The sequence below is a fragment of the Protopterus annectens genome, chromosome 17.part0, assembly GCF_019279795.1.
Source record: "Protopterus annectens isolate FY-2018-M chromosome 17.part0, PAN1.0, whole genome shotgun sequence".
Lineage (NCBI taxonomy): Eukaryota > Metazoa > Chordata > Ceratodontiformes > Protopteridae > Protopterus > Protopterus annectens.
Window position 1 is genome coordinate 141,882,412 of NC_056751.1, and position 14,134 is coordinate 141,896,545.

The 14,134-nt window shown below is 37.5% G+C and overlaps 1 protein-coding gene and 1 long non-coding RNA gene across 2 annotated transcripts in view; both read right to left on the reverse strand.

The window, feature by feature from the left end:
* Positions 1-14,134, reverse strand: part of PTCH1 (patched 1) — a gene marked incomplete in the record, with an annotated part of 1,119,051 nt that overhangs the window by 711,301 nt on the left and 393,616 nt on the right.
* The window catches only part of LOC122791568, a 108,513-nt gene continuing 94,532 nt past the window's right edge, over positions 154-14,134 (reverse strand). Inside the window, exon 3 of the long non-coding RNA XR_006363169.1 lies at positions 154-3,728. This is a non-coding gene — a long non-coding RNA (uncharacterized LOC122791568). The remainder of the gene's footprint in view (positions 3,729-14,134) is intronic.

The following is a 14,134-nucleotide window of genomic DNA, read 5'->3' on the forward strand; positions in this document are numbered from 1 at the left end:
AAACATTTTAATGTCATTCCTATGACAAAGTATAAAACACTCTGTAGGGTTTTCCATTTACATACAGATACGGTCCTTATGAAGCATTTGTCAGTGATGACTATTGGCTTGTACTGGATGTGCAATGCAATACAATACAATACAGTGGGGAGGGGATGGGGGAAGACAGATAGAAGCAGGCACACAGATAAAATTATGAGGCAGCAGCCAGTGTACATGAAATTACTAACAGAAGCACTAAGGGACATACTCAGTTAAGGTAAAATCAACAGAAAGGTAAATGAAAATATACACAATTAACAGTTTTATTTAATCTTTCATGCTCTTGTGACCTTCTTACTATAATAAACATAGAAACAAAGATACAAAGCAAGAATTTAGAGACTGCATTTCATCACCTGGGCTCATTTCAGTCTTTATACCAGGCTCACTTTAGATCTGGCTTTGACTCCTGCTCACTGCCAACTACAAAGTCTTACTGCAAAAATACAGACAATATCTTTCTAGTGTACCACCAAAGATGAACACAAAATTATGAAACCACAGCCACACCTCAGCCAACAAAAACCTTCAAAGAGTATATTACACTATCAAAAAACAGCTCCTTAAAATAGGATACAATTAACACACAATAAATTCAATTAAGTACTTAATTATATACTTCCAGTTACATTAATTGTTCAACCCTGCAGGAAGCAGAGTGTCATATTTTAAAATGTACATTGTTTCTTTAAACAGAGCATACATGATTCTTTCAGAATTACAATTAAACCAATTTACAGGTTTAAAATTAACACCATTTTTGATCCTAGAAAAAATTATTTACAAATATAACTACAAATAGAACATTTTCCACAACTATATGTTCCACATTTGATATTCATTTGCCTCTGAACCCCAGTTATTGGTAATTCAATTTTACTATGAACTAACAAATCTGCCAAACTACGTCCTCTTTTAAAAGAAATACATGAAAAGATTTAATTAAATTTACCAAATTTTTGGCTTTTAATAAAATTGACCAATAGTATTTTAAAAGTTTAACTATTTGTTCACTAAGAACATTATACTCACAAAATAAACATTCCTCTTGTTGGTGGTCTTGTTACTACTGTTTATTTTCCTAATAATGCCTATGTCTACAGTCACAATTATCAACATTTCTGAACTGAGAAGTTACATTATTTTTACTTCTCATCAGGATAAGACTCTGTAATGAATCAACAATTTCCTTTCTTGCATAGCCTCTACTTACAACATATCCATATAGTCCTCTGACTCTCATTAAAAAAGTCTGCATCCTCACCGCATAATTTGAGTCTCAAAAATTCCCCGTAAGGTAGGGTAGCCTTAAGATGGTGAGGATGGCAACTACAGCCATGTAAATATAGGTTATTCTCTGCAGATTTTCTATGCACAGAGGTACTAATTTTACCTTCCTCAGAACCAGTAAAAACGAAATCTAAAAAATTAACTTCCAAACCCCACTGTAAGCCTTCGAATTACAACTGAAAACTATTGTATTGCACATCAACAAACTGATGTACCCCCCCCCTTATACACAAAAATGAAATCTGTGCATTTAACATTTTTTTTTTTATAAAACTCATGTTGATATAAAAAAATCCACTTCAAATTAAATTACCGTACATGGGAGCAAAAGAAGCACCCATAGCTGTCCCCTGTTTCTGATGAACAAGCTCATTACTAAAGCTGAAAAAAATATTAGTCAAACTAAAATAAAAAGTTCTATAATATAATTTGAAAGGGGATAATCCCGTAAAAATACTGTAGTGGCTCTACCCCATGTTTATGTTGGATGTTTGCATAAAGGCTCTTGACATCAAGAGTCATCCAGAACATATCATGTTCCCATCTTAACAGTGATATTTTCTGAAGAAAATCTTGAGTACCTCTTATAGAAGAGGGGATTTTTTGAACAAAAGGAAATAAAAATCTGTGTAAAAAAATGCCTATATTATTTAAAAAATATCTACAGACAGACAGACACTATAGGATGGCCCGTTAAATGATCTAAACCTTTATGTATCTTGGGTTCAGAGTAAAACATGGCCATACCACAATTAGAGATTTCAAACTTTTTTCAAGATAATTTTTCACAAAATATCACAAAATATCCCAACCTACATCCTTTATTCCATAATTCCTGATATCTCAAAATGGCTTCCAGATATAACACTGTCACATTTTTCTTACACCTCATTATGCAAATGATCATATCTTCAAATACGGTTTGTAATTTAGTACAATAATTTTATTCCTCTTTATCTGCAGGCTTTAGCAAATTACGATTTTTACTCATATCTATTACTGCTTGCCACTGTTCCTTAGTAAGATTATATTCCACATCCTATCTATTCTTATTAAAATCTGAAACTAAACTGTCAATGGCAAAGCCAAAAGCCGCAGAAAATTTTTTTACTATTTCATTTGTAAAGAGAGGTATAAATGTGCTTTTATACTCAATATCTTTGGCATTAAAACAATAAGCATTGGGGTTATCCCATTAATCTTCCGATAATTCAGACACAGAAGAGAAAAAAAACTTTCCTCAAAGATTTCTGTAATATCTTCCATGTCAACAGTATTCACATTTCCATTTTGTTTAACATTATTTTCAAAAAAACATACAAGGTAGAGTTTTTGTACTAAACAGAAAATCTCACACTTAAATACATGCATCCTAGGTAGAACAGTAGGTACATACTTAAGGCCTACATTCAAAGCAGATAAAAATGCATTAGACAAATCACATCCAAAAAGATTAACTACCAAATTACAATTATTTAAGAAAGAAATACCATCTAGGTTTTTTTAGTGTATTGTTTCTGTCCAGGTATGTTATTTTGTTCATAATTATTCCTCCCTCTCTTTCTGTTGGTATTGTGTTCAATATGTTGTCCCCCTCTCTGAAATCGCTTATCATGCCCTTCAGGATCCCGTGCAGCTGGTAAAGGAGGGGTATGCTCCGCCATCACTCTCCCAATTTGTAATGGTCTCAGAACCTTCTGAGGAGGAAAACGAAAGTCACCATTTTTTTTTATAACTTCTGCTCTGACGTACTGATGTTTGCAGACCACGAGATTTAAACTGCCACAAAAAAAAGCTTTACTGTTACCATAGTCAGGAACATCTCATTTGAATTTCTTCTTTTTAAGATCAGTTAGATCTTCCTCAAAAGTCTTCAATTTATCATTAACTTCTTTTAAGAAGTTATCCAGCCAAGCAGAACAGAGTTGTACAGTCAAATCCAAACAAAACTTTTGTACTTTCTCTTTTAATTTACATTGTTTAGCCATATCACAATATATTAGTATTTTAATCCACTCAAAGGAACAATGATGTGCTGTCGCTATCCACCACTTACTCACAATTAGGATCAAAAGGAGTACTGGGGCTTTTCATCACTCCTAAGTCCCTTGGAGATGTATCAAGTTCCAAGCATCTCCATAAGCTTAAAATAGTAAAATGCACTATTGTTTCTTTAAAAAGGAGATTCTCCAATTTACTACACATTTCGTGTAATTCAGTGGAAAAAGCAGCAGCACTACTCATACCCACAGTTGAAATAGGGTTATCCACTCTATGTTCTCTTTCCTCAGCTATTCTCTCCCACAACCGATTAAATTGTTCTGGTTGTCCGTTAGTCCTTTCATCAGTATGCAAGATGTATTTTTCCATAGTACGTTGTGTACCTTCCAGTCCCTCTACAAGAAAAATATGAGGGAAATTATTGGCAGGATCTGGGGCCATAAGGAAAACAGACATACCAACAAACAGCAACACAAAATTACGAAACCACAGCCACAGAAATAAAAAAATAAAAACACTTTTAATCTCTAGCACCTCAGCCAACAAAAAGCCTTTAAGGAGTATATTACACCATCAAAAAACAGCTCCTTAAATAGACACACCAATTAATATAATTAACACAAATTCAAAAATTACTTAATCATATACTTCCATTAACGTTCATTGTTCAACCCTGTAGGAAACAGTGTTATATTTTAAAATGTAGATTGCTTCTTTAAACAATAACTTGTCTTTGACAGCAAGTAATTTACCCATATCTACCTGTTCCAAAACACAACTCTTCAACAATATAAAATCACTTTGATGAAATTTAAGAAAAGGCCAGAGGGCTTTCAGAGTTAGACTGCAAGAACGTATAAGGGATATTAGAAAGATTGCTTAGAAAGCCCTCTGGCTGCACATTGATTTTGTGTTGTTAAAGGGTTATGTTTTTGAACAGCTAGAGACTGATGTGACTGAATTACTTGCAATTAAACAGAAGTTATTGTTGAAACAAACGATGCTCATTTTAAAATATAACGCTCTGTTTCCTGCTGGGCTGAAGAATGAATGTGACTGGGAAGTATATGATGAAGTAATTATTGAATTTGTGTTTATCATATTGTTTTTTTTTTGATACTGTAATATACTCAAAGGCTTTTTATTGACCAAGGCGCTAATGATTAAAAGTGTTTTTATTTTCTTATTTCTGTGGCTGTGTTTTCATAATATTTTTGTAGTGCATGGAGTGCCATGCTTACGATCAGATATCATGAAAAAGACAAACCAGTCAAGTGCTTCACAGAGCAAGATCTGTTCTTAACTGTTAAGCAGCCAGGCTTCACTCTTTCAGATCAGGTATTGTACTAGGCGCACTGGCCAGCAACTGATAGCGGCAGAATTTAAAGCAGATTTCTTTCTGCCTGCTGTCTGCATTAGTGATCTTCCCTGTTTTTCCTGTCCTTTTTACCCTAACTAAGGCAGTGTCTTTAGCAACACACTTAGCATTGTAACAGGTAGTACATGGTGTAGTTGAAGCTCAATGCACTACAAAGAATTATGATAAAGTTTATGATCATAATCCTAAACACCTGATCAATCTAAATGAAATACTCAAATTTAAAACAGTGTACAAGTCTCTTAAGCCTGTGGAAAATACATGAATTTCAAGAAGCACTATTATTTTTATTATGTCCCACACAGTTTTAGCCTCTTCCTAATCGTCTGTTTCTTCAAGCCATTCCTAAGCTATACATATCATCCACTAAAGGTCATGACAAATGGAATTAGACTGGATTCACTCCATCAGCTCTCTTCTCTCTCTGTCATCTAAAAACCTAAACTTTTCCAAGTTGCGTATGATCTACGTACATAGAATTTTAATAAAACAAGCATCTGTTAAAGCCCCACACTGTCTGGTACTGTACCTAGACTGAAGCAACCAGATGGGAGAAACAGAGAGAAGTCTGAGATGGCAGTGCATGTAAGTGTTGAATGAAGCAAATAAGGAAGACGGACAGGAGTTTGTAAGTTAAGCAGATGAAATGTACTTCAGACTATGCAATACATATTACAAGAACAAATTTCCTTGCTCTGTCCAGTTTTGGTTTAAATTTCCCATTTTTTAAATCCTCATTCCTCATGGAATATTTAAAATCCACGAGATCAGTACTACTACAGTCAAGTCTGCTCTTCATTCTGCGCAAGTGTGCTACTCAGTTGAATACTTACTTAAAGAAAAACAAAGACACTGGGGAGTATTCACAGTCATTGACACTTTGCAGATACGTAAATGTAGTCAGAATATGTGAACCAGACTGACTGCAGAGACACAGAAGCATTTTAGTAAACGCACCTCTTTACAGCAAGAGTAAGATATTTAAGGTATAAGCATTAGGTAGAGTTACTAAGAGGATTAGGTGCCTTACACACATTGGTGTATTACTCAGATTCACCGACAAACATAAAAGGGCCTCATTTACATAAGAGCAGGTAAAGGACTCTGAACTTATGAGAGCAATATGCGACGGAACCATGGATAAGTGGATTTACGTGCAGCTAAAATTAGGTGAAAATACTTCATTTTATTATTTGAGTGCTTGTGTACACATGGGCAACCTACTGATGGGGTTGCTGGGGGAAATGTTTAATTTTTGTGTAAACTGAAGTGCTTGAGCATACTTGGGCTGACTACTGAAGGGGTCTCTGGCGAAATGTTTGCTTTTGGTGACACTGAAGTGCTTGTGCATGCTTGGTCAAAGCACTTGAAGGGGTTGCTGGGAGAAATGCTTCATTTCGGTGTCAACTGAAGTGCTTGTGCAGACATGGTCAAACTACTGAAGGGACCTCTGAGGAAAATAACTTCTACTGATGTCATTTAAGTGCTTGTAAATACTTGGACAAAGTACTAAAGGGACTGTGCTGGGCAAATAATTCATTTTAGGTTATGTAAGTGCTTGTGCACACAGCTTGTGGACTGCAAAGTAGATAAACATGCAGCAATGGATTTAAGAACAGATGTGTGTATAGTGCACCTACTGGACTATGAATTGCAAGAACGTTTCATTAGCATATGCCACATCACACAATTTCTGATTAACACCTTATGAAACAACTTGCTTATGCTAATTCGCAGGCATTGCACATTACCATAACTGGCCTCTATGAATTGCATCGCACCCTGTCATCGCAAATAACCACATTCGCACAATGATTATGAATATCGCCCATAGTTCTTTTTGGCATCAGCTAGATCTGACAGAATTAGACTCTAATATTTGCTGGCATTAGGCCCACTCAGTACTCTAAAACTTCCTACGTTGACAAGGACCTCTAAAACTTCCTACGTTGACAAGGACCTCCATCTCTTGTATCACAATGCACTGGTACATTAGTTTTCTTTGCTGTCCCAAGCTGCATTTTTTTTGAAAGACTAGGGGTCATATGTTTGGCTATGCCTCTGTTCTAAATTATTGCATTCTCTTCAGTTGATAATTATCTGCATTCTATAGAATCCTTGATTTTTTTTTTTGGTTTCTATGGCTTTCTCTTCCCACCTTTGGTCTTGGTGATTTTCTCGTCTTCCTTTCTCTTTTTCGAGACGAAAACTGCTAGGTCATTCCTGCTGGTTGCTAAATCTTTTCTAATGCGTTCCTCTGTATGTTTTTACTGTTCTTGCCATACAGATGTGCTTGATGATATTTCTTCCTTTACTACTGTTTGCCTAGATGTTAAGGGTGTTTTGTGCCTCCTCTTTGTGGTGATTTATCTGCACTGTCAGTGTCTGTGTGTTGATTCTTTATAGAAGGGCTTCATCAGTGCCCTTATGGGGAAACTAGTTTGTCACAGAACAGGTATGTTAAGTAATTACTAGAAAATAGAAACCAAAGTCTAAATCAACTGTACTTAAAGTGTTGAATACTAAAACAGATAAAGAATTGGGATCTTTATAAAATGGCAGGAAAATGGAAATTGTCAGAACACATGAAGAATAACGTTTTGGAGGAAGAGTAAGGTTTAAGGGAAGGCAGGAAATGATATGTTTATGAAACATTGAACTAATATACTAAGTATACATGTGCTGTATAATGCTTGCAACTGGGAATATGTCTTCTTTTACTTTATATAGATAAGTTTGCCTATGTATTAAGCGATAATTCAATTAAAAAAAAGAGAAAAAAAAATCACCTTTGTCTAAAACACTCTCAAGACCCAGATAGGGTCTTTGCAGTTGTCACTGGGGAAGGAAATGGAAGCCATGTAGCACCCTTGTTTTTTGCATATCAGAGTAAGTTTGACTGGAAAGGAAAGCGGCTGTTAAAGAACAGACCACTGAACAGCTAGAGTCCATTGAAGAACTTGTACATAACTAAAATTATAGATGCTGCCATGGAACCTAGGGCATGAAGGACAAGTCTGGCAAGAGAAGCAGGATGAGAATGAATCTAATTAACTTGGGACTTGACTATACATATACGATGTGGAGGTAAAGAAGCAATTCAACTTATTTTGCTTAGATGAGCTCCAGTGAACTCCAGGTTCTGTACTGGTAGTAGCCTGGATTTGGAAATAGACTAATGCATAGTGTTTGGCAAATTTGGAGCAAATAGTCCCTCAGCTGGTCTAGGAGATGCATGGTTAGGGCGATGAGAAGCCAGTTGTCTAGGTATGGAAACACTTGGAATCCTTGCAGTCTCAGTGAGCTGCTACCACTGTAATACACTGGGTAAACACCCAGGGAGTTATGGTGAACCCAAAGGGAAGCACTCTGAATGGACAGTGACTGGCTCACAACCAAAAGCACAAGTGTCTTCGGGAGCATCTGTTTATTTTGTTGTGATGGCATACATCCCAAATGTCGATCAAGCACATTCAATCTTCCTTGTGTAAAAGAGGTAGAATGGACTGAACTCTGACCATTCAGAACTTTGACTTCCTCACATACTGGTTCAGACTGCTTAGATCTAAAACTGGTCTCGGGTTCCCTGTCTTTTTGGGACCTATAAAGAACCTTGAGTAAGTTATGAATCCTCTCTGGTCTGGTGGGACATCCTGGACAACTCTATCCAGCAGCTTCCAAATACCTTAAGCTGCAGCTTCTGTCTGACTGGGTGGAATGTCAGGAAACTATCTTTCAGAAGTGGGCATTTGGAAAAATGGTATAAAGTAATCTCTGGATATTATTTTTAGCACCCAAGAATCTTTTAAAGCAGCTCAGGCAGCTGGGTGCAAAGACAAAAGTCTCCAGACTGCCACCAAAGGCGGGCCAGTCAGGCAGCACTTTAGGAGCACTGAAAGGCTCTATCCAGAGAGAAATCTCGAAAACCATGGTTTTGTGGGCCTCATCTGTTGTCAGGACATCTTCCATTTGAACTCCTTCCTCTAGTTCTGAGGGGGTTGTCTCCACATGAATCCTGAAAATATCCCTGGGATTTATGGAACTACATTTTCTTGCCACCTCTGATTCCTTGAAAAGGATCGTTGAGGAGTAGAAACGCAAATCCCAATGGCAGAGAGAAAATCTTTCCTTCCTGTTCACTACAGGAATGCATCGCTTTCAAAGAAGGAATGCACCGAAAATAGTTGAGTGGCCAGCTGCGAGGATGATCTTTTGTAATCCTCTGCAGACATGGACTCAGACAAATTTAGAAAGCTCCTTGGTCAAATCTCTCTGGAGTCTTGTAAAATGTGCAAAATAATTCAGGGACCTTAAGGCAAAGTTTGCTGAAGCAAACATGCTTTCCAAATCTGTACAATGCCACAGACTATGTTAGGGGGTGGGATGGAGAAGCTCTGCTAACTCCTTCTTAGTGTCTGCCACCACAACCACTGCATCAACAGGGACACCTTTGCTCCAATGGGGCTTATCTTTTGGATGAGCTAAATGTTTATCTGCACGATGTGGAATTGGTTTAACTGAACCCGGTTCCTTCCATGCCCAGCAAGAGACCAGATCAATGAGCTCATTGGCTGGGGGAGTCAACCACAATGTAAATGGACCAGCATCAAAAGCCTCCAGAAATACAGACTCCTCATGCGAAGGATTATCTGAGGACCAACCACCTTTCTACTTAAGGATCTCCAAAATTTCACCAAATGAAATGTCATCAGGTGGTGATCTAGAAGATCTTTCCCCTTTGTTGAAGTCAGTATCTTTGTTGAGAGCTTCCAAGGATGAATCTGTGCGCCTCTTTTTAAACCTTCTCTCCTCTGTGGAACAATCAGGAAATGGTGTCCAAAGACAGGGGTAATTCCTCTGGTGGAGTTGTCTGAATGCTAGTTGGTACTGGGTAGCCCTGTGGAGTAGGTCTGATGAGATCAGAGCTTTAAACTATAGGGGGAAAGTGCAGGATCTGAGGATGTATGAGGGATCAGATCTCTTGAATGAGAGAAAACCATCTGTACAACCTTGACGGCCAAGAAGCCAGGAGAGGCCATGGCTGGCCGTATCGGAGCAGAGACTTCCAAAGCAGACAAACCATGACTTTGTCCAGATCTGTACCTGAAGGAGGAAGTTGGGCCCAGGTTATCTAGAACCGAAGCTCTTACAGGCAAGGATGGCTCTGACATCAACACTTCAACTCCAAGACTCCTTCAGATCTGAGGAATGGCAGCAGAACTGGTCAGCAAAACTGTCGGGCTCAAAGACTTAATTCTCTTTGTCTCCAACACTGATACTCTCGAAATTCTCAGATCCTGCAGCTCAGAAACAAAAGGACAGATTGGAGAAGGAGATGCAACTGTATAGGAGGTGACAGAAAGGCTCACAGATCCGATGGGAGACTGAGCCTGTATGACCCCCCCCCCCCAAATCTGGATCTGAGGAACTTTCTCTTCATCCTATCCACTTCTGCTTCAGAAAGACTCACGGAAGACCTGACAGATGAGGTGGTAGACTGGGGGGTCTGGAGTGTTTCCTCAGAGTTTGCATTAATGGAGAAGAGCCAAGGAGAAACAAGGTCAACCAAGAAATCAGGTAAGTGAGTCCTCAGTGTATAAGAGGTAGTAGGAGTTGTATCCAATGACTTTGGATCTGTTGGTTGAATAGTGGGACTGGTTGAAATAACGGTCAGATCCGAAGATTTAGAATCCATAGTTTTTCTCTTTAGAGCCGATAATCTTCGTATTTTTTGTGAAGGCTCAGAGGATGAAGAGGTCTTCTGAGACTTTGGTGGAGATCATTTGCTATGCTCTGACAGAACCTTGGACTGTTTGCTTGGGGTTTAAGCCCTGCAGGAAGAAGATGATAGAAGTAATAACCCTTTGAGGACTAGTTTGTTTCTCCTGTCTGCAAAAGTCCTCAAGTTAAACACGGCAGAAATGGTACCATTCGTACCCAGATGTGCTGCTCCCAAACAATAAACACACTTCCTGTGGGCATCCAAGTTCGGAATTGTGTGCCCACAGGAAGTGCATTTTTTTAAAACCCATAGGCTTCTCAGCCATAGTCATATATTAACAAAAAAAGGGATAAATAAGAAAATAAAATATAACTTTTTTAAGACAAACTAAGACTACAGACTTAGGATTACCATCAATGATAGTGAAGAATACTCTATCCACATAAGAAAAAGTGATAAAACCATGTATATTTAAAGAAATATATTAACAATAGTACCTAAAAAATTACTTTGCTAAGGTACAGGGCTTAAGGATTGAAGAAGCATGAAAAACTAACAGTGAGGTACTATAAAGTAATTAGTTAAATGGAAATATTTTGATTCACAAAAAACACTTACTACACAACCTGAAAAAACTCACAGAGAGGATCCACGTCTGTGCGAGAATGCAGTAAACAAGATCTGAGCTATTTGTGATTAACTAGAACATTATGGGTAGAGGGAATAGTTCGAGAGTTGGATCCAACATCTGTAGAATGCAGCCGAGTTGGATCCGTAACCCATATGTTGAGGAAGAATGAAAAGGACAACATCAGATCAACAGGTTTAAGTGGAAGCAAGTAAATAAAGAACACTGTATGTAATGAGTTTTCCTTTAGCAAACACATGTTCACAGTGTAACATGAGAAGCTTGTAGCTGAAGGCACTTGTGTATCTGATTCTCACATTTATATGGAGACAAGCTGATAAATAGGGCAATAAAAACAGAACACTTTTTTCTTTCAATAGATAGGAGATAATATGTTCGGAAAGCAATCAAGATGTTCTCTGCATCTGGCAGAGGAATAAAAATAAGACAAAAACAGGCATCACTTAGAGTAAGTAGGAACAAAGGCTGTATGTACCACATTTCCTAAAATGGATAACCTTAATTATAGGCCATCTATAGCCTGTGAGCGAAGCTGTCAATCTAGAACAATTGTTCCTATTAGGAGGGTTAAACTTCATTATTTGAAGATGTACATAGTTTTGTGTGCTTGTATTCAGTTAATATGTTACAGGGGTGTTTTTTTTTTGTTTAAGGGTTGTCATTAAAACAAGGTTTTCTAAGATGTGTTATAGGTTCAAATGGATATGACAAGAAACAACTGTATAAAAGACCAACCTGCCAAACATTAATGTATGCATGTAACACAAAAGCTCAAACTAGACATTAAAAAACTTGTTATATATAACAGATGGGAATAACTTCTCATCATAATGGCAGCAGTTTCCATATTATCTATGAATGTGAATTGTCTCACAGGTATATATGAGAAAGAGAGAGTAGAAAACTACATTGAGAAATGCAAGAGAAAACAGCTATGCTGCAGGAGATGGATTTGGAAAGAAACTGAGCATGTGAATTTGATAAAAAAAGGATTTCAGGGTGACTATTCAGCAGACTGAGACAAATGAAAAGGGGAGTATTTATATTAATTGTTAAAGGAGCTCCAATGGTGATAGAAGAGGGAAAAAGATAATTTCTAGATTAGCAGTAGTAAGGGAATATTGCACTGGAGAAAGATTATGCTAGCATGTGTTTATATTCCACCTAAAACTGCTACCATGGAGCTTAAGAAACATTCTGAGTGAAATAATTGGCTTTCAGCAGGGAATATAACTTATAGGTAGGGATTGGATAGGCTATACAGAAATTATATTTCACAGAAACGTGCCATTTAATTTAAATTTTGATAAGCATCCAATAACTATTTCAGATCCTTGGCCAATAATAAATAAAATAAATATGCAGGAGAATGAAATCATTTCTGCTACAGAGAAATTTAAGGAATGGGTAGTGCAAATTATTCGAGAGTTATTAGAGAAGACAGAAATTTCTTTAGAAAATATTGCTAGAGTGCAATAAAATGAAACTGGAGTTTAAAAATCATAGTAGAAATAAAAAAAAAGATATGGTTAAGAAATAGCAAGAATAAATTTAGTGGGACTGATAATGGCTACAGTACTGCAGAATAAGGAGGATCTCTCAGAACAAGAACAGGCACAACTGCAGAGTGCTAAAGAGAAAGTAAGAGTACCATATGAATGAGTTTATAAAGATTTCTGTTTTTTGTTTACAACTCCAGAAAACAAAAAGCTTTTAGCACAACGGCTCAGGCAACAGAAAGTAGAAAGGGTTATTCCCAAGCCTAGGAGGCCTATAACTGTAGTGGTATTAGAAGTATTTTAGAAATTTTATGAAAGTCTATATAAATCAGAGAAATGCAAAAATCAAGAAAAAGTACAAATGGAAATGTTTATGGAAGAATTAAATATGCCAAGGCTCAATTATGAACAGATAGGATAGGAGGAGACGAGATACAAATGGTAATATATAATGAATCTACAGGAATAGATGATATTTCTGTGCAAGTGTGGAAGCTAGGAGGGATGAAAGAAGGTTTTGTTTAGCAGTATTTTAAAAGGAGACAACACACCAATATCCTGGAAGAAAGCTGTGGTGGCTGTAATACCTAAAGATGGCAAAGACCCATCAGATCCAGTTTCATATATGCCAATTTCAATTCTAAACTATGATTATAAAGTATTTACATCTATAATGGCTAAAAGAATGGCAAAGGTGATACCAAAATCAATATACATGGGTCAGTTTGATTTTGTGGAGAGGAGACAAACATTTGACAACAATAAAGCAACAGCAATGATCCAGGGGGAGGAGGAATGTGGGGGAGTGCCACTGTTGTTGGTGGATCTTGATGCAGAGAGGATTCCTGCCAAAGTGAGCTGGAATTTTGAGTTTGGTAGTGGAAGCTTTTGCATTCACTGATGCAATGACAGGGTTGATTTGGGAGGTGACGGTTAGACTGGGAGGTACTTTCTGATGAGTTCTGTTTCAGAGGAGGGGTCAGCCAAGGGTGTCTTATTTCACCTTTGTTGTTTGAGTTATATTTAAAACCATGGTCAGGGATGATGTGGGACTCTGACATTCCAGGATATGTTGGCATCATGACTAAGAAAAGTTGGCTTTGTTTGCAAATGATATTGTTTTGTACCGGATAGGATTGGGAGAGGGGGTGATATTTCAGTTTTGTGGAATGTTCTGAGAGGGTTTCAAGTCTTTTCAAGATGCAAAATTGGTGAGGATAGAGCAGGGGCAGTAACTGTGGACTGCATGCCCAGACACAAATTAGTTCAGCAGTGCTCATATTTATGGGGATATGATAGGATGAAGTACTTGGGAGTGTGAGCGGGGAAAGATTCTGTTGTGGAGGCTGGGGATGTGTGGGAGAAGACTAGGCAAAAGAGATAGTGCAGACAATGAGAAAGTGAATACTCTGTTTTATGGTCAATAACCATGCATCATGTACTCATGATGTAGTAGAAAATATTTTGGGAAGTGGACTAGGGGAGGTTGGAGGGGATTGGGAAGAGAGACTGGTAAGTGGTTCACAGAAAAACAATGGGAGGATGTGTGTGTG